Source organism: Neomonachus schauinslandi, chromosome 5 (genome assembly GCF_002201575.2).
Source record: "Neomonachus schauinslandi chromosome 5, ASM220157v2, whole genome shotgun sequence".
Lineage (NCBI taxonomy): Eukaryota > Metazoa > Chordata > Mammalia > Carnivora > Phocidae > Neomonachus > Neomonachus schauinslandi.
In genome coordinates, this window is record NC_058407.1 from 118201989 (window position 1) to 118228195 (window position 26207).

At 39.2% G+C, this 26207-nt stretch overlaps 1 protein-coding gene across 2 annotated transcripts in view; it reads left to right on the forward strand.

The window, feature by feature from the left end:
• The window catches only part of NEBL (nebulette), a 342628-nt gene that overhangs the window by 155009 nt on the left and 161412 nt on the right, over window positions 1-26207 (forward strand). The window lies entirely within an intron of this gene.

A 26207-nucleotide genomic window follows, 5' to 3' on the forward strand; every position in this document is an offset into this window, starting at 1 on the left:
TTTAGCCAGATTCATAAGAAAAAAAAAACAAAAGAGGAAGAGAGAGAGAGAGACTCAAAATCAGAAATGAAAGAGGAGAAATAACAACCAATACCACAGAAATACGAAGGATTATAAGAGAATATTATGAAAAATTATATGCAAACAAAATGGACAACCTAGAAGAAATGGATGAATTTCTAGAAACATGTAACCTCCCAAAACTGAATCAGGAAGAAATAGAAAATTTGAACAGACCAGTTATCAGATATGAAATTGAATCAGTAATTGAAAAAACTCCCAAAAAGCAAAAGTCCTGGACCAGATGGCTTCACAGGTGAATTGTATCAAACATTTAAAGAAGAGTTAATATCTATTCTTTTCAAACTATTCTGATATATATAGGAGAGGAAAGAAAGTTTTCAAATTTATTTCTGTGAGGCCAGCATTACCCTGATATCAAAACCAGATAAAGATGCTACAAAAAAGAGAACTACAGGCTTAGTATCTCTGATGAACATAGATGCAAAAATCCTCAACAAAATATTAAGAAATCGAATCCAGCAATATATTAAAAAATCATTCACCACCATCAAGTGGGAGGCAAGGGTGGTTCATATTCATAAATCAATCAGTGTGATACATCACATCAACAAGAGAAAAGATAAAAAAAATGACCATTTCAGTAGGTGCAGAAAAAGCATTTGACAAAGTAATCCACTCATGATAAAAAAACCTTCAACAAAGTTGGTTTAGAGGGAACATACCTCAACATAATATAGACCATCTTTGAAATCCCACCGTATATGGAATACTCATAGCTAATGTCATACTCAGTGATGAAAAATTGAGAGCTTTTCCCTAAGATCAGAAAGAAGACCACTCTCACCAATTTTATTCAATACAGTACTGGAAGTCCTAGCCACAGCAATTGGACAAGAAAAAGAAATAAAAGGCATCCAAATTGGTAATGAAAAAATAAAATTTTCACTATTTGCAGATGACACGATACTATGAAAATCCTAAAGACACCACCAAAAAACTACTAGAACTGATAAATGAATTCAGAAAAGTCACAGGATGCAAAATCAATATATAGAAATCTGTTACACTTCTATACACTAATAATGAAGCAGGAGAAAGAGAAATTAAGAAAAAAATCCCATGTAAAATTGCACCAAAATAATAAAATACCTAGGAATCAACTTAACTAAGGAGGTGAAAGACCTGTATTCTGAAAACTATAAAACACTGAAGAAAGCAATTGAAAATGATACAAACGGAAAGATTTTCCATGCTCATGGATTGGAAGAACACATTTGTTAAAATGTCCATACTACTCAAAGCAATCTATAGATTCAATGCAAACCGTATCAAAATACCAACAGTATTTTTCACAGAACTAGAACAAACAATCTAAAATTTGCATGGAACCACAAAAGACCTTGAATAGCCAAAGCAATCTTGAAAAAGACAAACAAGGGGTGTCTGGGTGGTGCATTCAGTTAAGCATCTGACTCTTGGTTTCGGCTCAGGTTGTGATTTCAGGGTCGTGAGATTGAGCCCTACCTTGGGCTCCACGTTCAGTGTAGAGTCTGCTTAGGACTCTCTTTCGCTCTCTCTCTGCCGCTCCCCCCATGTGCTCACTCTCTTTCTCCCTCTCTCTCAAATAAATAAATGTTTAAAGAAATAGAAGAACAATACAAGGTATCACAATCTCCGATTTCAAGATACAGTACAAAGCTATAGTAATCAAAACAGTAAGATACTGGCACAAAAATAGACATATAGATCAGTAGAACAGAATAGAAAGCTCAGAAACAAACTTACAATTATATGGTTAATTAATCTTTGACAAAGGAGGCAAGATTATACAATGGGAAAAAGTTTCTTTAACAAATGGTGTTGGGAAAACTGAACAGCTACATGCAAAAGAATGAAACTGGATGACTCTCTTAGACCATACACAAAAATAAACTCGAAATAGATTAAGGACCTAATTTTGAGACCTGAAACCATGTAAATCCTAGAAGAGAGCACAAGCAGTAATTTCTTTGACATCGGCCATGGCATTATTTTTCTAGATATGTCTCCTGAGGCAAGGGAAACAAAAGTAAAAATAAACTATTGGGACTATGTCAAAATAAAAAGCTTCTGCACAACAAAGGAAACAACCAACAAGACAAAAAGATCGCCCACTGAATAGGAGAAGATGTTTGTAAATGACATATCTGATAAACGGTTAGTATCCAAAATATATAAAGAACTTATACAACTCAACACCAAAAAATCCCAATAATCCAATTAACAAAGGGTGGGAGACATGAATAGACCTTTCTCCAAAGCAGACATCCGGATGGTCAACGGACACATGAAAATATGCTCAACATTATTTATTATCAGGGAAATGCAAATCAAAACTACAATGAGATATCACCTCACACCTGTTGGAATGGCTACAATCAAAAATACGAGAAACAACAAGTCTTAGTGAGGGTGGGGAAAAAGGAACCCTTTTGCACTGGGGGTGGGGATGCAAACTGCTGCAGCCACTGTGGAGGTTCCTCAAAAAATTAAAAATAGAACTACTGTATGATCTGGTAATTCTACTGCTGGGTATTTACCCAAAGAATATGAAAATACTAATTTGAAAGGATATATGCACTCCTATGTTTACAGCAGCATTATCTACGATAGCCAAATTATGGAAGCAGCCCAAATATCCTTCAACAGATGAATGGATAAAGAAGATGTGGTACACACACACACACACACACACACACACACACACACTGGAATATTACTCAGTCATAAAAAAGAATGAAATCTTGCCATTTGCAACAACATGGATGCATTTAAAGAGTCTAATGCTAAGTGAAATAAGTCAAATACCATATGATTTCACTCACATATAAAATTTAAGAAACAAAACAAACAAACAAAGAAAAAAAGAGACAAACCAAAAAACAGGCTCTTAAGGACAGGGAACAAACTGAAATTACCAGAGGGGAGGTGGGGGTGGGGATGGGTGAAATAGGTGATGGGGATTAAGGCATGCATTTGTTGTGATGAGCACTGAGTAATGTATAGAATTGCTGAATCACTATATTGTGTACCTGAAACTAATATAAGACAGTACATTAACTGTATATCATATAACTATATAATAAAAAAAGTTTCAAGGTTGGGGCGTCTGGGTGGCTCAGTCAGTTAAGCATCTGCCTTTGGCTCAGGTCATGATCCTAGGGTCCTAGGATCGAGCCCCACATCGGGCTCCCTGCTCAGTGGGGAGCCTGCTTCTCCCTCTCCCTCTGCTGCTCCCCTTGCTTGTGCCCTCGCACTCTTGCTCTCTCTCAAATAAATAAGTAAATAAATTTTAAAAATCTAAAAAAAAAGGTTCTAGGTCATTTATCTAAACATAGGAAATGAGATTATGAAACTGACTTATTTGTTATGCTTTGGTGCTACTTTGTTTCAAGAACCTGTAAATCCTATGCTTCTGTATCTGTGCGTTCATATATTAAGCTAGCTAGAGAACCACAGAATTCATTTTTGAAGGAGATTTTAGGTATCATTTAGTTTAATCTTTCTTAAGCTGTCATTTAGGCTAATTAAAACCACTGAAATCCAGCACACTTTTTGAATGGTGACTGCCTGGGCTGATTATACTAATATCGAATTGCCTCTGTTAGGCTCTAACCTGAATGTTCTTGGGAATTTTTAAAAGGAAGAGAATAGTTACTGAATTACTTTCAGCTAATTATTTTGCTTAGGTCAATGATATATGTGACATTTCCATTACTGTTAGCCCTATTTAAAAGTTTGCACTTGTTTTTGTGTAGCCCAATCTGGTTATTACAACAGCTGAACCAAAATTTTGAATGGTTTTATTGCTTTGCATTAATTATATATATTATATATGGATTATTATATATATTATCCAATACATATATTATTATATGGATTATATATGATCCATAATTATATATATGGATTGCTTTGCATAAATGATATATGGTACATGTTGTGTGGTTATATTTTCTTTATTTGGAAAAAGCACATATACACAGCTGCATATATATATTAGAACTTTGCAGGAGGGCATTGAACTATATATGATTGCCTCTGATGGGTATCCTCCAACTAGCACTTTGCCTACTGTAATGTAGTCCATTTCCCCTTGTAGAGCAGGGTCCATTCTCCACACTTGTTATGCTATTGGGTCCAGAATATGCCAATACCCTTAACTTGAAGGGATGTGTATTCACAATTTTAATTTATTGCACAAATAATTTTGTAATAGCAATAATGGAAATAAAAATCTAAAATCACCCAGAGGCCTATTTTCTAAGAATTTAATAGATTGACCATTTTATTTATGTTTTTCAGTCCTTTTCTATTTAGATGCATGCTTTTTGTTAAACCGTAATTTTAGTCAAAGCTAACATATATCTTTTTATTCAGCACCATGCCCCTTCCTGAGTATTATATGTACAGCATAGATGAGTGTTTATAATTGTAGAATGTATTTGGGAGATATTTTTTGGTGTGTGTGTCAAATAGAAGAGTTTTGTTTACTACTATGGACATTTTTGCCTAACTGAAGCGAGTAGCAGGATTCAAGGAGAAATTTTGCTGAAGTTAGCCTAATACTTAATTAGCAGTTTAGATTGAGATTTCATGGTAATAAAGTTGATTCATGTTCTGGTATTTAGGCGAGGATAATCTTATTAGAATGTCACAGAGCTGGATTTAAAAAAAATATTTTTTGAATACAATCTTCTGGGAGTGAAGGCATCTGCTTTCCTTGACTCCCTTGCCCATGAAGATGGAGTTTCGAGCATTATAGAAATGTGGGACATTTTCTTTAGAGCATAAAACAAGGACTAACTTATATATGTGGGCAAGAAAGGGCTGCAATGGACAAATGCTCAGGAATGCATGGGAGGAGATTTTCCAAGACTCCTTGTAAACCCTAGAATGAAAGGAGTGACCCTGATTTATACAATGCCCCCTAATTATTCTTTTTTCTAGGTTAAAAAAAGTTGAATTCAAAGTTTTGTGGGGTAAAACCTGCTCATTATCAAAACCTGATGAGACAAAGTTGTTATTGTGTCAGGTTAAAAATTTTTTAGCTTTTTACTTTCCCTCTAGAAGTAATAGGTTATAGTTTAGTATTTTATTTTGTTTTATATGAAAAACATAAATGACTTTCTATTCCACTATATTATTCAGTTTTTTCCCTTGGACCTTGTCAAAGAAACTGACAACTACATTGTTCAAATAGCTTGGAAACAAATAATTTTTTCATTAAGTTGAAATAACATCATGATAACATCATGATGGTTTGATTTAAAATGGTGGTGGAAATCAATGTAGCTTACACCAGTGGGATACTAGGTTTTCACTATGTGTTCTTTGTGTGCCTGCTTTTAAGTTTGTGGAATTATTTTTTATAAACTAAACTTTTTGTTGGATTTTTGAATGTTTGCCTGGAATGCTTCAATATTAGAAAGTATTTTTCTCCCTCTTTATGGATTTCAATTAAAGATTAATTATTGGGTGAGCTGTTTAATATTTTTACCTTTTGATAAACAACATGGATTTCCAAAATAGTAAATTAGGGTAAATTACTTTCTCCTTAAGAAAGTAATTACTATAAAAGAATTTTAATACCAGCTCCCTAAGGCATTTAAAATAGGACTTGATTAACTAAAGTGTAACCTACAGTCAACCATAAGAAACCCGTTTTTCTCAGTATCTGATATGTTTAGGCATTTTTTCTTGCTGTGCGTATCATTTATAGCATTTTTCTGGAACCACTCACATATGCATATGAACCTCTCATATGCAGAGGTAAGTACATATGTCTCATTGCTTTGTGGCTGGGCTGCCCAGTTGGCGCAGATAACTTATTAATGATGCCAAGGTTTGGGTTCTGTCCCTGGGCAAGCCAATTACTGTAATTTCTCTCTGCCTTCTATGCATTAGGCTGGACTAGTTTTCACTGAATGTCTGTGAGCACGTAGGAACGGATACTTTGGGCACAACTCTGCAATTTGAGAACAACTTGTATGTTTATTGCTATAGAAAACAGGAATGATTATGGAAAGAGGTTTTCCCCAAGTTCAGTGTTACGGTTAGCCAAAGGTTAACCAGAAAACTGCCTTAACTTCCCTGATGATTTTTGAAAATAATTCCAAAACGCATTGAAACTAAGCCATGGTTGAAGGTTAGGGCACACTTTTGCACTAGAATAGAAGCATACTCATTTTGTTTTCATTTGGTGCTTATTATAAGTGGTCTCATGATAATTCTTCTCACCATCTTTTATGGTTAGTTCTCTAGATGATTTCATAGACTGAATCATAAATGTTTAACATTCTAGGAGACCTGTAAAGATCATCTAGTTTAATTTTCTCACCTTACATGTGAAGAAAAATGATTCTCAGGGAACCTGGGAAGGTCACACAGTGTTATTAGATTCAGCTCCAAGTTTAGAATCCAAGTTTTTTTTACCAGCTTGACTCACTCCCCCAACCCTGTTCCCAGAGAGTAGGGCCTCTACCCACCCAGGATATCAGCTTCTAGCCTTAGCATTTTCTTTATTCTTCATTGAAGTTAGCTTATGGGTAAACATTCTAGTGAAATGTTCTGAGGTAATACTGTGATACATTTTAAATTTAGAGTATATATCCTCAAATCCATGAAAAACTTGACATTCTTACTGAAGACATGATTATCTGGATATGGGAATTTACCTGTTATTTCTTTATTCAGCCATTTCTAAACAAAGCTGTGATTGAAAAAGAAAATATTAAGATGACTAGAAAAAAAAGATAGTGAGGAAAGATTTTTTGGGGGGAGGGGACAGTAAGAACTTTTGAGTATATGCTATGTGTTAAGTAATTAAAAAGTATTCAAAAGGGTATATATGGGATGCTAGCCAGTTCTTGTTCTTAGGTTTTTAGGAATTTTGCATAGTGGAGAAAACACTTTTTAACAGAAACTGGGTATATACAGCTAAGTAAGTCACAGTTATCTTGTTTTCAATCATTTTGTGGAATTATCTCCTTTCCTGAGAATTGTTTTAAATAACATTTTAGTTTAGTTATTGTTTACTTTGCTCAATTAGGTGTGGTTGTCACCAGCAACTCAAATAGTGACATACCAGAAAATTCTGGAAAACTGAATTCTTGCTCAAGTTTATACGTATTCTATATGTATCAACAGTGATTTGGGGAAGGGGACCCCCATCTGGGCAGTTGTTAAAAAACATGTAGGTAATGTTTTGTGATTTTTTTTTTGTTTCTTTAATAAGTTCATGACAGATTCCCAAACCATATGCAGATTATTTTCAAGTGTCCACTGTTTAGAATGATCTGAACTGCTTCTCTGTTAGTGTGTGTAATTGAGCTTTGATCACAAACAGCTGTGTTAAGTCTTAGCCCGACAGCCGAAATGTAGGTTACTGAGAAGCAAGTAATCTGGAAGGCCCTAAAATCCATTTTGATATTTTATGTGCTAACAAAATGTATGTGAGTGTTTCAGTTAGGACCTCTTTGTTGCAAGTGCCAGAAAACTCAACCCTATCTGACATTAGGATTATTGGCTCGGGTGCCAGGGGAGTGCAGGGGTGAAAGTGGCTTTCGGGCAGGGCTGCCTGTGGGCGCTCAGAGGATATCATTCGGGACCTGGTTTCTCTCTGTCTCTCAATTCTATGTCTTCTGTGGCAACTCCATTTTCAGGCTGGCTTACTGTATGTGGCCGCAAAATGGTGGCCACACCTTGGGCCAACTTCTTTGAAGGTGCCAGTCCAGGAAAAGAGAGGCCCCCACCAATGATGTCACCATTTCTCTATGGCCCCGATTGGATATGTGTCCGTGGCTGAACAAATGACTGAGATACAGGAATGCAGTATTCCTGCCAATTCCATGTCATATTAGCCACCTTTGGAAAGAGCTGAGTTTTCAAAAGAAAACAAGGGTGTTGTGCCAAAAGAAGGAGTGATGGATAGTGGGTGGTCAAAGGGTAACAAATGCTGACCACAATATGGATCATATTTTATATTTTTCACCTCAGAAAATAACTATTTTGTAATTCTGCATTTACTGTGAAATGCAATAGAATCCTTTATTTTGTAGTAATGGGAAGGAGCGAGACTATTTTCCTGTGTTTGTGAAGCCAGCATTAAAATGCCTTTTTTTTTTTTGGTCTGGGTTAGTATTTGAAGCACTTTGGAACCACATGTCTCTATTTGAACTCTATGTGTTCTCTATCTAGCCCATGTTCCTCTGACATGAGGTTTGAGCTTGTACCCATGTGGTAAGGCAGTGAATGAAATCACTTCTGCGTTAGAGTTGGGGAGACCTTCAGGATTTTTGTGAGGGAGCTGTGAATGAATATATGATGACTCTGAGGCTTCATTGGAATGTTTTGAGCACGGTTCTGATCAGACTTCGGAAAGTATTAAATTCTTTCCTGTTAGAAGATAGAAATACTAAATTTAAAGTATGCTCGGTTTATAAGAAGATTTAAAAAAGTATTGATACTTATGTAGAAAATAACTCGAACTATTACTAACAAAAGCAGCAAGAAGGTCTGGGTGCTGGGCCAGTGATTACCCTGCTAACCTTCTAACCAGTGCCTTTTCTAGAGCTCAGGATGGCGGTAGTAATGCCTTGAGGTACGAGAGGCTCTCTCGTTTCAGTGACCTCTGATGACAGTTTGTCGATTTACTGGTAAAGACAACTACTTAATGATGGTCACCTCCACTCCACTGACTGTTCTTGAGTTGAGAGAAGGTGAGTATAGGATGGAGACCAGGGAGGGATGTGACCAGAGAGGAATGCAAGGGACCTCTTCCCAAAGCTGCGGTATCCGGATTTTACCCAAGGGCAGTGTGGACACATTGATGAGTTTTTGTTTTTTTTTAAGATTTTATTTATTCATTCGAGACAGAAAGATACAGAGAGAGAGACAGAGCATGAACGGGGGAGAGACAGGGGGAGAGGGAGAAGCCGACTCCCTGCTGAGCTGGGAGTCCGACATGGGGCTCGATCCTAGGACCCCAAGACCACTACCTGAGCCGAAGGCAGATGCTTAACCATCTGAGCCACCCAGGCACCCCACATCGATGAGTTTTAAATGAATGAATGAAGACCCCAGATTTGGAGTTTTGAAAGCTCCCTTGGGATGCATGTTGCAGAGGCAAGGCAGAGGGGTTAGTGGGAAGGTATTGCAGTGGTCCGAGGGAGTGATGTAGTGGGGACGAGGTTGGGCAAGAGTGGCTTGGATTTGAGTTATCAAGGAAAGAAACTTATTCACCTCTGTGGCTGGGAGTTGGGTGGAACAGGGTGGAGGAAAAGGGGTGAGAGGATGAGAGGAAACCGGAAACCTGAAATTCACTTAATTTTGCCCAGCAATGTCACAAGGTGGGTAGACTGACAGAGAAGTAATCGTGTACTTAATAAACTTAATACTTAATAAATACTTAATAAAATATATTCTTCACTTAGGAAGGTAAACAGGGTTGATCCTCTGGTTGCAGTATTTAATTAGGGATGAGCCTTTCCTGGGACTGGGATTAAAAGGTCTCAAACCAGGGGAGTGTTTAGGAAGCTGGGAAATTTATGGTTGGGTGAATTGATATCTAATTCTGCATCTGTCCTTTAACTGGATTGCCTAGCTGATTGCATATATTTTTATTTAGTCTCTTAATTTCTTTTTGCATTGTTTCCAGAAGTGTTGGGAGCCTGGATTATTTAAATTTAGAAAATATATTTTTAAAGGTTTTAGGTGTCATACAGTGATTTAAATTTAATTTTTAAATATGATACATTATTTTATTATTTGGGGGGCAAATATCATTTTCTCTATTTTTCTTGAACAAATACTAGGGATAAGCAGGGAGATTTGGCTTGAGCTCCAGATACAGTCAGAGAAGTAATGATTATTCCTTTCATTGTACTGCTGAATTCAGAAATGGTACTTCATCACCCGTACGAGAGGTTCATAGACAATGTGTTACAACGAATGGCGGTTGGCAGGAAACTTTCAAAGGTAGCTTTCTGATGCTTTTGTTCCATGTGCCTTTTAAGCTGGAATGCTAGTTGGAGCAGACACCACTGATATCACAATGTTATCCACCTCCAGTGCGAGGCGTTTTGTTTGTTTCAATTTCAGGCAGAGGAATTGCACAGTGATTGGATTTGGTGGAATTAGCCTTTATCTGGTTCAGGCTCCTCCCCCACCTCCTCGTCTTCTGGCTGGGGGGCCAGGGTGCTTGCAGTGGCTCTCTGCTCTCCTGCGATCAGCCCGCTGGCTCTTTGTGTAAGCTGTTAGAGCTGTTATCAATTTCAGTGGCTATGGTTTGTTACTTCTATTTGTACTATAACTAGAAATTTGATAAGGTTATGTGCCTGTCAAATGATTTAGATGTCAGGTGTAGATGCGGCAAAGCAATTTTGACAAGTCGAACATTGGTGCAAAGAGGGGGTAGGGGGATGAGGATGACCTGCCAGCAGAAGAAAGTAAAATCTCGTACAACCTCACTTTCTTTCCCTTTTAACTTTAGGTCAGTACTTAAACCTCATTAATTTGTCCCTTCTTAAGTGAATGTGACATGGTGACTTCTGGCTTCTCTCTAAAGGGCAGGGAAATGGAGGCCTGCCTTTGGAAGGTGGATGCTGGCATTTAGAGACCTTTGACTTTGGATGTTCTGATAAAAACATCTGGGGCTGGGAACTTTTATCTCTGACTGAAGCTGAGATTAAGGTCTTAGAAGACAAGGTTTATTAATGCCAGTGTCTGTCACATGCATATATCACAGAGAGCCTAGTATTTAAAATTTTTTTTTCCTATGGGAGTATAGTTGATACACAGTGTTACATTAGTTTCAAGTGTAAAACACAGTGATTCAGCTTCTCCCTCTGTTAGCTATACTTACAGTGAGTCTAACCTACCATCTGTCACCATACAATGCTGGTACAGTATCATTGACTATATTCCCTATGCTGTGCCTTTTATTCCCATGACTGATTTATCCCATTACTGGAAGCCTGGATCTCCTACTCCCCTTCACCCAACTTGCCCATCCCCCACCCACTTGCCCATGCCTCCCACCCCTTCCCTCTGGCAACCCTCAGTTTGTTCTCTGTATTTAGAGACCGGATTCTGCTTTTTGTTTGTTTATTAATTTGTTTTGTATTTTGGAGTCCACTTATGAGTAAAATCATGGTATTTGTCTTTCCCAGTCTGACTTATTTCACTTAGCATCATACCCTCTAGGCCCATCCATGTTGTTGCACATGGCAAGCTCTCATCCATTTTCATGGCTGCATAATATTCCATTATATATATTATATGCCACATCTTCTTTACCCATTCATGTATTGATTGATGGTCACTCAGGTTGCTTCCATATTTTGGTTATTGTAAATTATGCTGCAGTGAACATAGCGGGGCATATATCTTTTTGAATTAGTGTTTTTGTTTTCTTTGGGTAAATACCCAGTAGTGAAAGTACCAGATCATATAGTATTTCTGTTTTTAATTTTTTTTTTTTTTAAGTAGGCTCCACATCCAGCGTGGAGCCTAATGTGGGGCTTGAACTCACGACCCTGAGATCAAGACCTGAGCTGAGATCAAGAGTCAGGTGCTTAATGGACTGAACCACCCAGGCACACCTGTATTTTTAATTTTTTGTGGAACATCTGTACTGTTTTCCACAGCAGCTGCACCAATTTACTTTCCCACCAACAGTGCACAAGGGTTCCTTTTTCTCTATATCCTTGCCAACACTTATTATTTCTTATCTTTTTGATTTTGGCCATTCTGACAGGTGTGAGGTGTTATCTCATTGTGATTTTTTAAAAAATATTTTATTTATTTATTTGACAGAGAGAGAGATAGTGAGAGAGAACATGAGTGGTGGGGGGAGGAGGGTGGGTAGAGGGAGAGGGAGAAGCAGGCTCCTCGCTGAGCAGGGAGTTTGATGCGGGGCTCAATCCCAGGATCCCAGGATCATGACCTGAGCCGAAGGGAGACACTTAGCCACTGAGCCACCAAGGCTACCCCATCTCATTGTAATTTTGATTTGCATTTCCCTGATGGTGAGTGATGTTGAGCATCTTTCCATGTATCTGTTGGCCATCTATAGGTCTTCTTTGGAAAAATATCTATTCAGGTCCTCTGCCCATTTTTTAATCAGGTTTTGTTTTGTTTTTTGGTTTTTTGGGTTTTTTTTGGTGCTGAGTTGTATAAGTTCTTTATGTATTTTGGATATTTACCCCTTATCTGTTATATCATTTGCAGATATCTTCTCCCATTCAGTAGGATGCCTTTTCATTTTGTTGGTGGTTTCCTACATTGTGCAAAAGCTTTTTATTTTGATATAGTCCCAATAGTTTATTTCTGAGGGAGCCTAGAATTTTTAGTAAGCTTAGGCACCTTGCTTTTATTTATTTTTTTTATTTAAAGATTTTATTTATTCATTTGAGAGAGAGAGAGAGAGCACGCATGAGAGGGGGGAGGGTCAGAGGGAGAAGTAGATTCCCTGCCAAGCAGGGAGCCTGATGTGGTACTCGATCCCGGGACTCCAGGATCATGACCTGAGCCGAAGGCAGTCGCTTAACCAACTGAGCCACCCAGGCGCCCAGGCACCTTGCTTTTAGAGGGAAATAAAGGCCCAATGCTTTGAAGCGTATGTTGTTGTCCTGTGTTCTGTAGTCCAGTGATCCCATGAGTATTGCTCATTGGCTTGTCATACTGTCTGTTGAATGAGGAAGCAGTTGAGACAATGAATGATAGGTTTAAGTTTCTTAGACCCTTTCAGTTTTTTTTTCCTTGATTGATTAAATAACATGTACCTCTGAGCTTTCACGATATCTGCATCTCTTTACAGCTCACATTAAAAATATGTGTGTACATACACACACACACACACACACACACACATCTATGGCTTTGCTGTGACATCTGCCTCAGCAGAACTTTTCCCATTTTCCTAGTTGGAGGTTGGGCAGTAGATACCCCAGGAAAGGTTAACATGATCAAGAGGTCCTGCTAGAGTTGTGGGCATACTTCTAGTATTTTGCCACCGGGTTTTGTGAGGTTATGGAATGAATGTAGGTATTCAGTGTAACTCATCTTGACAGGGATTTCATTATACTCTGCAAGCACAGTTCAAAGAAATAATGAATTTATATTCAGGGTAGTTTTGTTTGAGTTTATTTAAAGAAATGAAACACACACAATCACTATAATAGCTCTTGCTACTGGAGTATTGATGGTGCTGACAAAGAGAAAACTCAGACCAGATGGTTTCCAAACAGTGGAACCACCTGGCTCTTTGGCAATGCCAACTTATCCCTGTTTCTGAAATAGCTATACTCTCATGGACTATGAAATGTATGTGAGACATTCATGGGCTCAGGCAGAATGACATTCCAGAATCCAAATTATTAAGACATTAAAACACTTATCCACATCAGTTCAAACCACTCCTCTCTTCCACTTCCATTACCTTTAGAGTTCCATTTTTTTTCTTCTTACTTTTCATAACTATAAAACCCAGGTATTTATTTCCACATTGCAAAGAAAAGAATAATATTGCTCCTTGAGATGTTTATTCTGGAGGGAAAAGAAAGACCTTTTGTCTTTTTGGGAAATGGACTCACCCAGACCCTATTAGTGTTTCAGACCCAAGGGGAGTCTCTTAGGTCAGGTTAGCAAGGGAACAATATAACTGCACCTGTAGCACCATGAAATTAACCTGAAATGTGAAACTTGAAACTTCATAAAAATATAAGATAAGATATTCATCGATGTGCAGACTTATGCAGTAGTTTTTCTCATTATAATGTTAAACTTTGGAAATTTCTTGAATTATTTTAGTGTTTGATTTTTCATGTTGGAAATCAGAGTTAATTTAAAAGTAAAAATACTGAATAATCTACAAAATCTTCTAAGTTGGGGCTTTAAGACAGCAATCATTTTAGGGGCTCCTGGGTGACTCAGTTGGTTAAGGGTCCCACTCTTGATTTCAGCTCAGGTCCTGATCTCTGGGTGGTGAGATCGAGCCCTGTGTGGGGCTCGAACTGGGCATGGAGCCTGCTTAAGATTCTCTCTCTCCCTCTCCCTCCGTGCTCCCCTTCTCCCATCGCCACACTACTCTCTCCTCTCTTAAAAAAAAAAGACAGCACCCATTTTTAAAAAAGATTTATTTATTTATTTGAGAGAGAGAGAGCAGGGAGTTAAGCAGACTCCTTGCTGAGTGTGGAGTCTGATGCAGGGCTTGATCTTATGACCCTGAGATCACAACCTGAAATCACTGCCTGAGCTGAAACCAAGAGTTGGATGCTTAACTGGCTATGCCACCAGATGCCCTGACAGCAAGCATTTTTTTTTAAAAAGATTTTATTTATTTATTTATTTATTTGAGAGAGAGAGAGAGAGAAACAGCATGAGAGGGGAGAGGGTCAGAGGGAGAAGCAGACTCCCTGCCGAGCAGGGAGCCCGATGTGGGACTCGATCCCAGGACTCCGGGACCATGACCTGAGCCGAAGGCAGTCGCTTAACCAACTGAGCCACCCAGGCGCCCCCTGACAGCAAGCATTTTAAAGTTTCATTTTGAAGAACTGGAGTTACCTTATTTACCCACTCATTTGATGAATGCTTACCAAGCATCTAATTGGTTGTGTCTACAACGATTAAAGATCCAATAGTGGCTAATATATGTGACATATAAGACAATTTAAAAATTATTTAAGATTTTGTTTATACTGCTGTTTAAAATCTAGTCTTTTTAAAGAAATAATGGTATATTTTCATTAAAATTGCATTTCAATCTAAGTGAAAGATTGAAGTTTACAAAATGTTTGAATTACTATCTTGTAGCACGATATGGTAGAAGGAGCAAAAGCTTTGAGAGAGCAGATCTGGGTTTGAATCCTGATTCTACTGCTTACAAGATGTGGGTGCTAAGCTTGTGTCTTAATCACTAAGCCACAGTTTCCTGTGTTAGTTAGGATTCTTGCCTGCAAGGGATAGGAAACCCTACCTTCATTGAGCAAAATGATAATTTCTTTTGAGAATATTAGGGTACAAAAATTCAAGGGATGTACCTGTTCGGGCTTCAGGCATGGTAGGAATCAGAAATCAAATGCCATCAGGTCAGGACTCTCTTTCTGGCAGATGAGTTGCATCTGTCTCTCTGGATTCTGGTGGTGGTAAACATGGCTGTAGACAGTTCCAAAGTTTTATATCTTAGAGATTTTGTTGCCAGAGGCTGAGACTCACTCTACACTTTGGGTACTAGTTCCCAAATCCCCCAAACATGCTGACTTGGACTAGGTTAGGCCAGATGACTGACTACCGTTAGGTCCATTCAATGATGGTTAAGGAAGTGGGTCAGGTAGGAAAATGGCACCTTTTGAAGAAACATAAGTAGATGGAGTGAGGCATGAAACCATTACGAGAAGGTTGGAGGTCTTGGGTGGACCCCACAGTGGGTTTCCATTACATTTCTCATATGTAAAAAATGGTAAAATAAATATCTCTTTTGCAGGGTGATTTTGAAGATTAAACAAGAGAGTCTGTCAAATGCCTAGTATAATGTTAGTCGGATAAATCGGTGACGATTTATTCAAGTAGCTCTTGAATAAATCATAACTGCTGTTACAGAGCTGGGAGGCAACAAACCAACATTCTCAAAACTGACACCTGTAATCAATGTGAAACTCCCACTCTTAACTAAGAAGCCTAGGAAACCATAATTCTTCACTTCATTCTTCAACACTGCTCATATATTTATTTCTAATCATTTCTTCCTTGTGGAAGACCTGAGTTACTACTGAGTTTCTGGTTGTAGCATAGATATGTTAATAACCTGTAAAAATTTCTAGGCAATTTATGTTTTAAATAAAATTCTGTATTAAGAATTTAATCTCAGGGGCACCTGGGTGACTCAGTCGGTGAAGCAGCCGACTCTTGGTTTCGGCTCAGGTCGTGATCTCAGGGTCGTGCGATCAAGCCCTGTGTCAGGCTCTGCACTCAGCAGGGAAATCTGCTTGAGGATTCTCTCTCTCTCTCTCTCTTTCCCTCTGCCCCTCCCCCTGCTCTCTCTCTTTCTCTCTAAAATCAATCAATCTTTAAAAAAGAATTTAATCTCTTAAATTTTTTTGATTAAAATATCTTGCTGGGGGCACCTGGGTGGCTCCGTTGGTTAAGCAACTGCCTTCGGCTCAGGTCATGATCCTGGAGTCCCAGGATCGAGTCCCGCATCGGGCTCCCTGCTCGGCGGGGAGTCTGTTTCTCCCTCTGACCCTCCCCCCCTCATGCTGTCTCTCTGTCATTCTCTCTCTCTCAATAAATAAATAAAAATCTTAAAAAAAAAATATCTTGCTGGGATCCATGGGGTTTTCTGGCTGGTGAAAGCTATCTGTCATGGAAGCTATTCTCAGTGTCATTTGTGTGCACATTAAGTATAATGCATTTAGGTCTATTCTTCTGCCTTTTCGTTTGTTTGTTTTTGCTGTGTTACAGTTTTTATTTTCTTGTTTTTCAGTTTTGAAGACATGGAAGGAGTGTGTTTTCCTAAAGGAAAACAGTCGGTGTTGCCTGAAGGATAGCCATTGCAGGTGTAGGAGGGATGTTAGGACCAATTTTAATGACATTATCAATCTGTTAGGGAACAGGCATATGTAAGAAAAGGGAAGAATCGTCTGTCACTTTCATCAGCTGCGGCTCTTTAAGATTAAGGACAGGTTATTTTCACTTTCATGACTGTTCTGTTTGTTCAGCTGTTTGCATTTGCTTGATTCTTGATTTTAGCCTTATTTCTTTTCTTCTCTGTAGTTTGGATGTAGCTTTCTTTTCTGAGTTATGAATTTCCTAATTAGTTTTTTTTTAACCGGAAATTACCCATTTCCTGATACTTTATCGTTCAAAACATACACGCAGGAATGTTCCTTCTTGTAACTTACTATTCTCTCCTTAATTTAACCTTGCATGATATCTTCTGGTTCAAAATAATTTCAACAATATTCTAATCTGTGTGTGAATTAGGCTGTTTATTTTAAAAATCATAATCATGTAATGGGATGAGACTGGCTCTCTCTAAAGGATTAAGAGTTAAGAGAACACATGTCCAGAAATCAAAATTCATAAATTGTCTGAATTATTAAATGTTATTTAAAAATATAAATTAAAAATATAAAATTTGGCAATATAAAATAGCAGTAGTCAGGCTCTGTGAGTCAATTACTCTTCAGTAGTATATCAGGTATTAGAATATTAATTGTTTTTTGCTCCTTTAATATCCGAACAGTTAATTGGATGATACTTTAGTTTCCTGAAAAAGTTAATCGTCACCAAATACTTAGTTTATTCCTCAGAGTAGTTTATAATTCATAGGCAGAATTTGGTGGATTAGTTACATTTTCCTCCTGTAAAATTCCTGGTGAAAATATGCATTATGTGTATATAATTTAGGCTCCAATTTTCTTCATTAATGTAGATATGATTTTCTGGTTTGAATCAATACTTCCATTAATACTACAGTTTTGGGAATGGCATTCTCTGCCCCTGGCCTGATCTTTCCTAATAGAAAACATAAACAATTGTTTCTTTAAAAAAAAATACCCCAAACCACGTTTTGAATGAAAAGTGTGATAATTTTTGTCCCTTTTATGGCACTGAAAGTCCCATTGCAGATAATGAATTAGCTAAAATTTTAAGTTATGCAAACTTTCTGGTATCTTCTACTAAGAAATATTCAGTTGGTTCCACTTTCCTCCCTGCTTATTTACAGGACACTGTCTCTATCTTATGTGTGTTCAGTTTGATGGTTTTCGCTTGGTATTTTTTCATTGTCAGAAGAATTGAAGGATAATGTCTGGGGAGGTCCAGACAGAGACTTCAGCCTCCTATTCGCTCTGTTACCTCCTCACACTCCCTTTCCTCATCTATGAAAACGGGCATTAAAATGTATACCTGCTAGGATTTATCTGAAGATGATATAGGCAAAGCACTTTTTAGTTGTTTTTTCATTTATTTATTTATATTCTATTTCAATCCCCAAAAGACTGAAGGAGCTACCCAATGCAGGGGCCCCTGTGCTGAGATGGGTTCTCTAGCTATTTGGCTACTGTTAGTAAGTCAACACATACCTGTGGGAGTTGAATGCTGAGTGCTCCTTACACATGCTGGCTGGCCTTCTCATCCTGGCTCTGCTCACATGATACAGAAAGGGCTCAGTGCAGTGCCTGGGACATAGAGAGCTCATAGATGTCAAGTGTTATTACCATCATCTCATTGATTCTCACAAAGGTGCTATTGATACTTATGCTTATTTTGTACTCAAGGAAACTGAGGCTCAGAGAGATTAAGTAACTAGCCTAAGGTCACACAGCTATTAAGAGGTAGAGTCAGGGCCCAAGACAAATTTGTCAAAATCCTGAGCCTGAGCTGTTAGGGTCATAGGGGTGATTTTTAAGTATAGTAGCTTATTGAGAAATCAGTTAAGATGTGCTTTATGTATTTAGAATACTTGTTAAGAATAAAATTTAGATTTCAATGTTTTTTTGAAAGATTTTATTTATTTATTTGACAGAGAGAGAGAGAGAGCACAAGCAGGAGGAGCAGAGGAAGAGGGAGAAACAGACTCTCTGCTGAGCAGGGAACCTGATACGGGGCTTGATCCCAGGGCCCTGGGATCATGACCTGAGCCGAAGGAAGGTGCTTAACTGACTGAGCCACCCAGGTGTCCCTAGATTTCAATGTTTTTTAAGTAAAGGAACTCCAAATCTGTTGAAGGTGGATTGTGAATATACATAAAATACTGACTAATCTGTAAATATCAGTAAGTACCTCTGTGAATGCAATGGAAGGCTAATTTAAGGCTTAGAAATCTATGAATTTAAAAAGATTTAATGCTTTCGGGGCGCCTGGGTGGCTCAGTCGTTAAGCGTCTGCCTTCGGCTCAGGTCATGATCCCGGGGTCCTGGGATCGAGCCCTGCATCGGGCTCCCTGCTCGGCGGGAAGCCTCCTTCTCCCTCTCCCACTCCCTCTGCTTGTGTTCCCTCTCTTGCTGTGTCTCTCTGTCAAATAAATAAAATCTTAAAAAAAAAAAGATTTAATGCTTTTTAATCATGTTTAAAAAGGTAATTAAAATTTTAATTTCATTTAATTAACCATAAATTTACAAATTATGAGATTAATTTAAAGAAAAAAAATTCTCTTTTGAGTTCATTTGACTTAACATTTGTTAAAATTAACTTCATCTTTAAAAAAGCCCTTAATCAAATTTTCCTTTGTAGTTGTTTAATTCCCATCTAGTATTGTGAGATTAGCCAATTTACTGCATTTTAGATGTTAAAAATAACAAAACTAGATAGTAATCAATCATGAAATAGTTATTAAGCTTTTAATATATGCTTAACACCAAGCGAAATGTGATGAGATAGAAAGAAGCATATGGTCCACATTCTCCAGTACTTTAAAATCTACAGAGCTATACACGATGGTGCATAATTGAGTGCTAAATTTTGCAGATCGAACTAGGAATTTTGCATGTAGTTTAAAAAGGATGCAACGCTCACAATCCCCCCCTGAAGAAATGTAAAGTATCCATCATGTCGTAAAAGATAATAAAATTGGTCATTGATTTCATTGTATCAGATGGACACTTTTAAATGTGTGAAATATAGAGCAGGATAACATGAATCAGTAATAAATATGCTTGTAGATTTTAGGCTTCTGTTACACATATTCTGACAAGGTAAGCTGCATTAGAGCTCAAGAGTGTTCTCCTTTTGCTTACCCTTCGGCCCCTGGATTCTTAGCCCTCTGGTCTATTGTGATAGGGCCAGGGACCCCTTGTACTGCTACTATTCCTCATTAATCCATGTTTGCAATCCCTTTTGCAACACCGTTTCTCCCTCTCTCGATTTCTATTTTTCCAACCTTTTTGCTTCAACTCTGTGTTTGCCGCTATAGTGAAACAGCTTCGTTAAGATGAAGTAACAAATGACTAACTTAACTTTCTGCATATGGTTGCCCACTGACCAGGTCACTCACCACTTATGGAAAACTCAAGTTTGGGTACCTCAGCTTCCCCATGTGGGCTCTGTCCCTGCTTTCTTTGAAAATGCTTTATTGCAAAATATTCGATCAATACAAAAGAATATATGGAATATCCATGTAAGTTTTACAGCATGATAACCAAAGGATTGCATGTGAATCTACATTCCAACTAAAGCACGTGAACATCAGGACCAGTGAAGTTCCACTCACATCCTTCCATGAGCAGATCTCACAACAACCCTGGATGTTGCCCTTATCAGGTTTCTCTCCCCCCTTTATGTACCACCTATGAATGTATTCTTTGCTTCTTTCCCCTTCAAAAAAATGTTTCTGAGATTTATACATATGGATCTATGCAGCTGTAGTTCATTTATTTTCACTCCTGGATAATATTATATATTATATGAATATAATATAATTCACTCATTCTCCTGTGGATGGATATTTGGGTTGTTTCCAATTTTCTTTTTCTTTTCTTTCCTTTTGTTTTAGAGAGAGAGTGTGCTCGAGCAGGGGGTGGGTGAGGGGTAGGCAGAGGGAGAGGGAGAGAGTCTTAAGCAGGCTCCACACCCAGCATGGAGCTGGACATGGGGGCTCCATCTCACAACTCTGAGATCATGACCTGAGCCGAAATCAAGAGTCAGATGCTTAACTGACTGTGCCACCCAGGTGCCCCCAGTTTTCTTGATAATACAATGTTATTAAGAACATGCTGGTCTATGTCCCTCAGTGCTCATGGGCAAGGGTTTCTAGGAGATGAGAATACCTGGTGTGGAGCTGCTGGGCTGTAGGACATGCTCATCTTTGACTTCACTTCCGCCTCTGACTTACTCTCCTCTTAGTTCGTTGTCCGACAATTATCAGTCTCTGGTTGCACCTGGTTTCTTTCACCCGACATGGCTCTCTGGCTTTTCTGTGTTGTGGTTTTCATTTTTTAAAAAATTTATTTATTTATTGCTGCCTATTAATAATTATGGTACTTGCCGCATTTGGGGGAGAAAATTTATATCTCAGAATGAGCAAATAATTCAATTTGCAGCTCTGTTTACCATTTTGCTTTTGAGGAGTCTTCCTTTTCAGTCATTGTGAGCCTTTTTCTTAAGCTGGGCCAGAACCACCCGGTGTCCAGGCTCTTCCTCGCTGTGCACTTGTGAGTGCTACTAGCTGATGAGTCCAGACACAATATCACCGTGCACGTCCAGGCTGGCAGAAATGATCATATTAAGCAACAAAGGTCATTTTTGAAATTTAGTGGGAAGGACAAAGCTAATATTTGCTAGTGACCTTCTGCAGGCATGTCCTTGCTTGATGCTTTCATATGGTAACTTTAACCTCCCAAACACTATGTAGCAAATTGCTCTTTTTTTCATTCGTTTCCTGTTTTATAGCTGAGGATCAGGAGTGTTGGAGAAATTGAACAAATAAAGATCACAGGACAGAATTAAGGTTTAAATTCAGGTCTTTTGGTTCTTACCGTAGGGCTCTAATCCGTAGTACAGGAAGACAGATGTGTGCGTGTGTGTGTGTGCATGTACCTGTACACAGCATGTGTACATAACATGTCAATATAATGTCGCATACAGCATTTGAAATACATTTCTAAGTTCCTTCTGAAGAAAAATATGTCAAATCAAATTGCCTGTTGTGTGTATTTCTTACCTTTGACTTTACGAATGCATTTTCAAAGTGCCTTTGTTCAGTCTTGAAGAGATGAGCCGAGAGGACGCTAAGACTGCATTACTTTCCAGCTGTGGTTCATTCTTTTCCTAAAACTCCTGGTGCATCTTAGTTCTGTCCTCCCTCCTCCTGCGTCCTTCCTGCCCTGTACTGACAGGAGTACACAACTCCCCGATTCAGTCTTCTGGGGAGGCCAGGGTCTGGGGTTGGGCCCAGGAATTCTCTGTCTTCTGTGGTCCTGGGATGGCTCTCTAATAGTGGGCAGTTGGGGGGAAGAGGGGCAAAATTGCCTGCTTCCTAACTGGTCTCCTGCTTCTCTCCTGCTCCCCTCCAGTGGGTTAGTGCCTGTCAAACCGGAAGTCCAGCGTGTCCCTGCCCTGCTTACAGCCCTCCCCTGCTCAGGTCCTATTGAGATGCCACCTTCTCACTGGGGCCTTCTCAGACCGCCCTATCTCACAGGGCAGCATCCCTGGCCCTTCTCATCTCATCTTCTCGCTTTGTTGCTCTCTTAGTGCTCACCACTCACATACTGTTTATTCAGCTTCCTTAGGTCTTGTGTCTTTTCCGTCTCTCCCACTATAATGTGAGGGCCAAGAGGGCAGAAATCATGACCGTTGTCTTTGCTGCGTCCTTCCCACAGCTGGAACGGTACTTGGCTCATAGTAGGTGCTCAGTAATTATCTGTTGAATGAACAAAGGATTGAAAGGGTGTACATTTGGGGGGATTCCAAAGAATGACATTCCTAAGATATACTGCCATTGTTATTCATGAGACCGTCGTGAAATACTTTTTAACAGGAGAGTAGGCAAGAGGCCAGAGATGATAATTTTCTATCCAGTGCTGAAGTATAAGGGAAGAAAAGGCATTTTTGCTGGGGAAAGAGCTGGAGTTTCAAAGGGCAGCATATAAGAGGCTCAATGAATACTTGAGTTAATGTTGACAAAGTTAATATAGGACAGCACTGCATGTTGGTGTCACCCCAAATCCATATATTGAAACCTAATCCTCAAGGTGATGGCATTTGGAGGTGAGGCCTTTGGGAGGCAATTCGATCATGGGGTAACTTGTAGAAGAGACCCTAGAGAGCTTCCCCATCCCTGCCATCATGTGAGGACACAGTGAGGAGATGCCATCTGTGAACCAGGAAGCAGGCTCTCACCAGACCACAACTCTGCCTACCCCTTCATCTTGGACTTCCCTGCCTCCAGAACCATGAGAAATAAATTCCTATTGTTTATAAGCCCCCCAGGGTATGGCATTTTTGTTACAGAAGCCCAAATGGACAAGCACTATGGCTAGCAATTTCTTTCCCCAATCTGATCTAGATTTGTGTTCCTTAGCTTAATGCCCTGGTCTTCCCCTGTCTGCACACCCCTCTCCCCACCAGATGCTCCTGCCAGATGGAACCATGTTCCAGTCCCTGCATATGTGGTTCCTCTCTTACCTCTGGAACTGGGCCTCTCTGCTTTCACCCCTCTCCTTTGTCTTTCTCTTCTCCCTCCCTTCTTTTTCTTAATCATTTGTTAATCAGCTCCCTTGGGCCACGTGGCTATGCTGGGTTTTGGGATTAGAAGGATTGCTAAGACTTTGCCCCTGTCCCTGAGTTCCATGTGTTCTAGAGCGGGGGACTGTGACACCATTGTAAGTGCAGTTCAGGGTGATAACTGCTCTCATAGGCGGGTATAAAGCTCTGGGGGTCCAGACTGGGAGGAGGCCAGTCCAGCTCACAGAGGAGTGTCACTGGCACTGAGCTTTGATGAATAAACGGATTATGCTTCCCATAGGCTCAGTGTAGGGAGCAAGAGGGAACATTCTGTCAGTGACAGGGAACCCCCGGTAGTCTTACGAGAATACTCTTCATCCAGTTCTTACAGATTTGCACAGCGTGTGGTATGACTCTTGGCAAAGACAGATTGTCGCCCAGCACCTGCACAGATGGGGTTCAGAATTCATCTCCACCTGTGTGATCACTAGATGACATATCCGAGGTGCTATGTAGGGGTCTGATCATTGGCACAAATCCAACAACAAAAAAATCAGTTTCTGTTCTGGAGTAGAATTTGTAAATGTAAACTACTAGATAATTCTTAATCTTTTTTGCTTTGTTAGCCGTAATCTTCCTTATTATTATAGAACTGTTCTCTTTAATGTCTCATGACAAATATCAGATGGTCCCTTCACATCAAGCAAAACCAACATAAGGATGGCAATGCTGGGAATTTGCACAGTCCCTTACTCTTTCTAAAGTTCTTTCTGGTGTTTTCTCTCATCTAGTCTCTACAGATCTGTTAGTTAAGAATTTACTAGAATCTCTAACTAGAGAGGAGGAAACTGGCTCAGAGAAGCTGAGGTGGCTGGCAGGTGACAGGGAGGGAATGAGATTTCTAGGTTCTTGTCCACTAAAGCTGTGCTTTTTCCAAGAGAGAATCCACTGTTTTTGTAAACTATTAAATCTTGTATCACAGTAGGAAGAATCAGTGGAGAAATTCACATGTTCATGTTTACTGGGAAGCTTGTACGGGTATAAACATTTTGGGCATGGTGAGAGTAGGTTGTATTAATCAGAATTCTTTGGGTTATAAAGGGAGAGACAGATGAGCTCACTTAACTGATAAACCTGGCGGCTGATCAAGACTTCCTCAAGATCTCTCGCTTTGCTTGCCACGGTGTTGGCTTCGTCAATATTAGGGGGTGGCTGGGTGGCGATCAGCAGCTTCAGTGTTACAGCCTACTGAATTAGCCAGAGCTGGAGAAAGAGCACCCCTTTCTCAAGGGTTCCCAGCAAAGTCCCAGATCTGGGGCTCATGCACGTATGCCGGATTATGGGTCCAGTATGGGTCAATCTCCGGGCTCAAAGGCGCAGTATTCTTATTGGCAGGATAGGGTCGTGTTGGACACACGAAATTGAAGAGAAGAATCCTCTTCCCTCTGCCCTCTGATCTCTTTTTGACTGGCAAATCATCAGATGCAACATTTAAAATTAGACCTAAATAGAGAGAGAGGATGTAAGTGGGTGGGAGACAAGAGAGGGAGTGACTGACTCCAAGCTCCCTGTATGCGGTAAAGGTGTCCTGGGCGGGTGGCCCTTGAGCTTGGCTGTGGATCCTGCCATTAAAAAGGATTACACCTCTTCTAAAACTCTGCAGACCGGTTACGGAGAAGATTGTATACTCTTCAAAACTAGTCCCTTAATGAGACAAGCCCAAGTCAGGTGATTCTCGTGTGTTTTGCGGATGTGGGACGGACAGTTAAATTGTGATCAACTCAAAACCTGTGGCTCTGGAACGTGACGGGTTTTCTTTTCAGTTTGTGCTTTGGGAATTGCCATTTAACAAACAAACAAACCCTTAAACTAATCCTCAAAAACTATATGATTGTGCCTTCCCTGAAACTGGTGTTCGGGGTGTTAGAACCTGGCTTACCGATTTTTCTCCTTACTTCTTCATGCCTGTCGCTGTTAGAACCTTGTCATCTTTTGCTACTTATTTTATGACTCTGTGTCCTGAGCTTATGTCAAGTGAAGCTAAATGGCTTCCTTGCTTAGTTGGGCATAAAACGCCGAGAATGTGTGGGTTGTGAGTATCTTCACTCATGCTGGGGGATCGAGGGGTACAAGACTAATCTCATTCAGCACTTTCTGTGGAAGAAAAACTATGCAGGTTATCTGACCATTTATTTATGGAAATTTTAGTACTTTTATAAATTTAGATGAAAATATGGAGAGGAAGTGAGATATTCTTAAGCTACCAGTGATAAGAGAATTTAGATCTTTCTATTTGTAGCCATCTGGGAGTTTTTTTTCTTTCAAGCTTTTCTGGTAAAAGGAGATTTTTCAGTAGCCCCAAGGACAACAATACCTGGGGGAATCGAGTGTTTAAACACAGACATGACTCAACAAAACCAGTCATTCTGTGCTCAACTAAGTGAACCTTTCAAATTTATACAGAAAGTTGCACTTACAGAATCGTATTTTTATTAGCTGCCCGAAATGTTAGCTATTAATTTAAGTGCTAGTTGGAGCCTAATAATTATGAATGTAAATGGGGGATTTGGGGGATTATGTGGGTTATTAAAAATGTGTTTCCATATTACTTAATATTTTAAAGAAATAAGAACAAAGTGCTGTAGTGTGTCAGTCATTAACAAGCAGCATATTTAACCGGTGTGACAGTTGTTGTCATTATGCTAATAATGGGAGATGGGGTTCTAGTAAGATTAAGCATTAGCAATTCCAGTCCCTCGAGGAAACTGTAAAATTCAGCTTCACTGGGTTGTAATTAGAAAAGAAGTGTATTTAAATACCGGAAAAAAAAAATCGTAGGTACCTCAGCACACAGTGTGCCAGGACCATGTGCTGGAAGTCTTTTAATCTCTAGGTGTGGCTTATTTTATAAATATTTCCATACGCATTTACATACTTGGCATTTGGCAATAGAGCATTGTATAACCATATCCATATGCTTT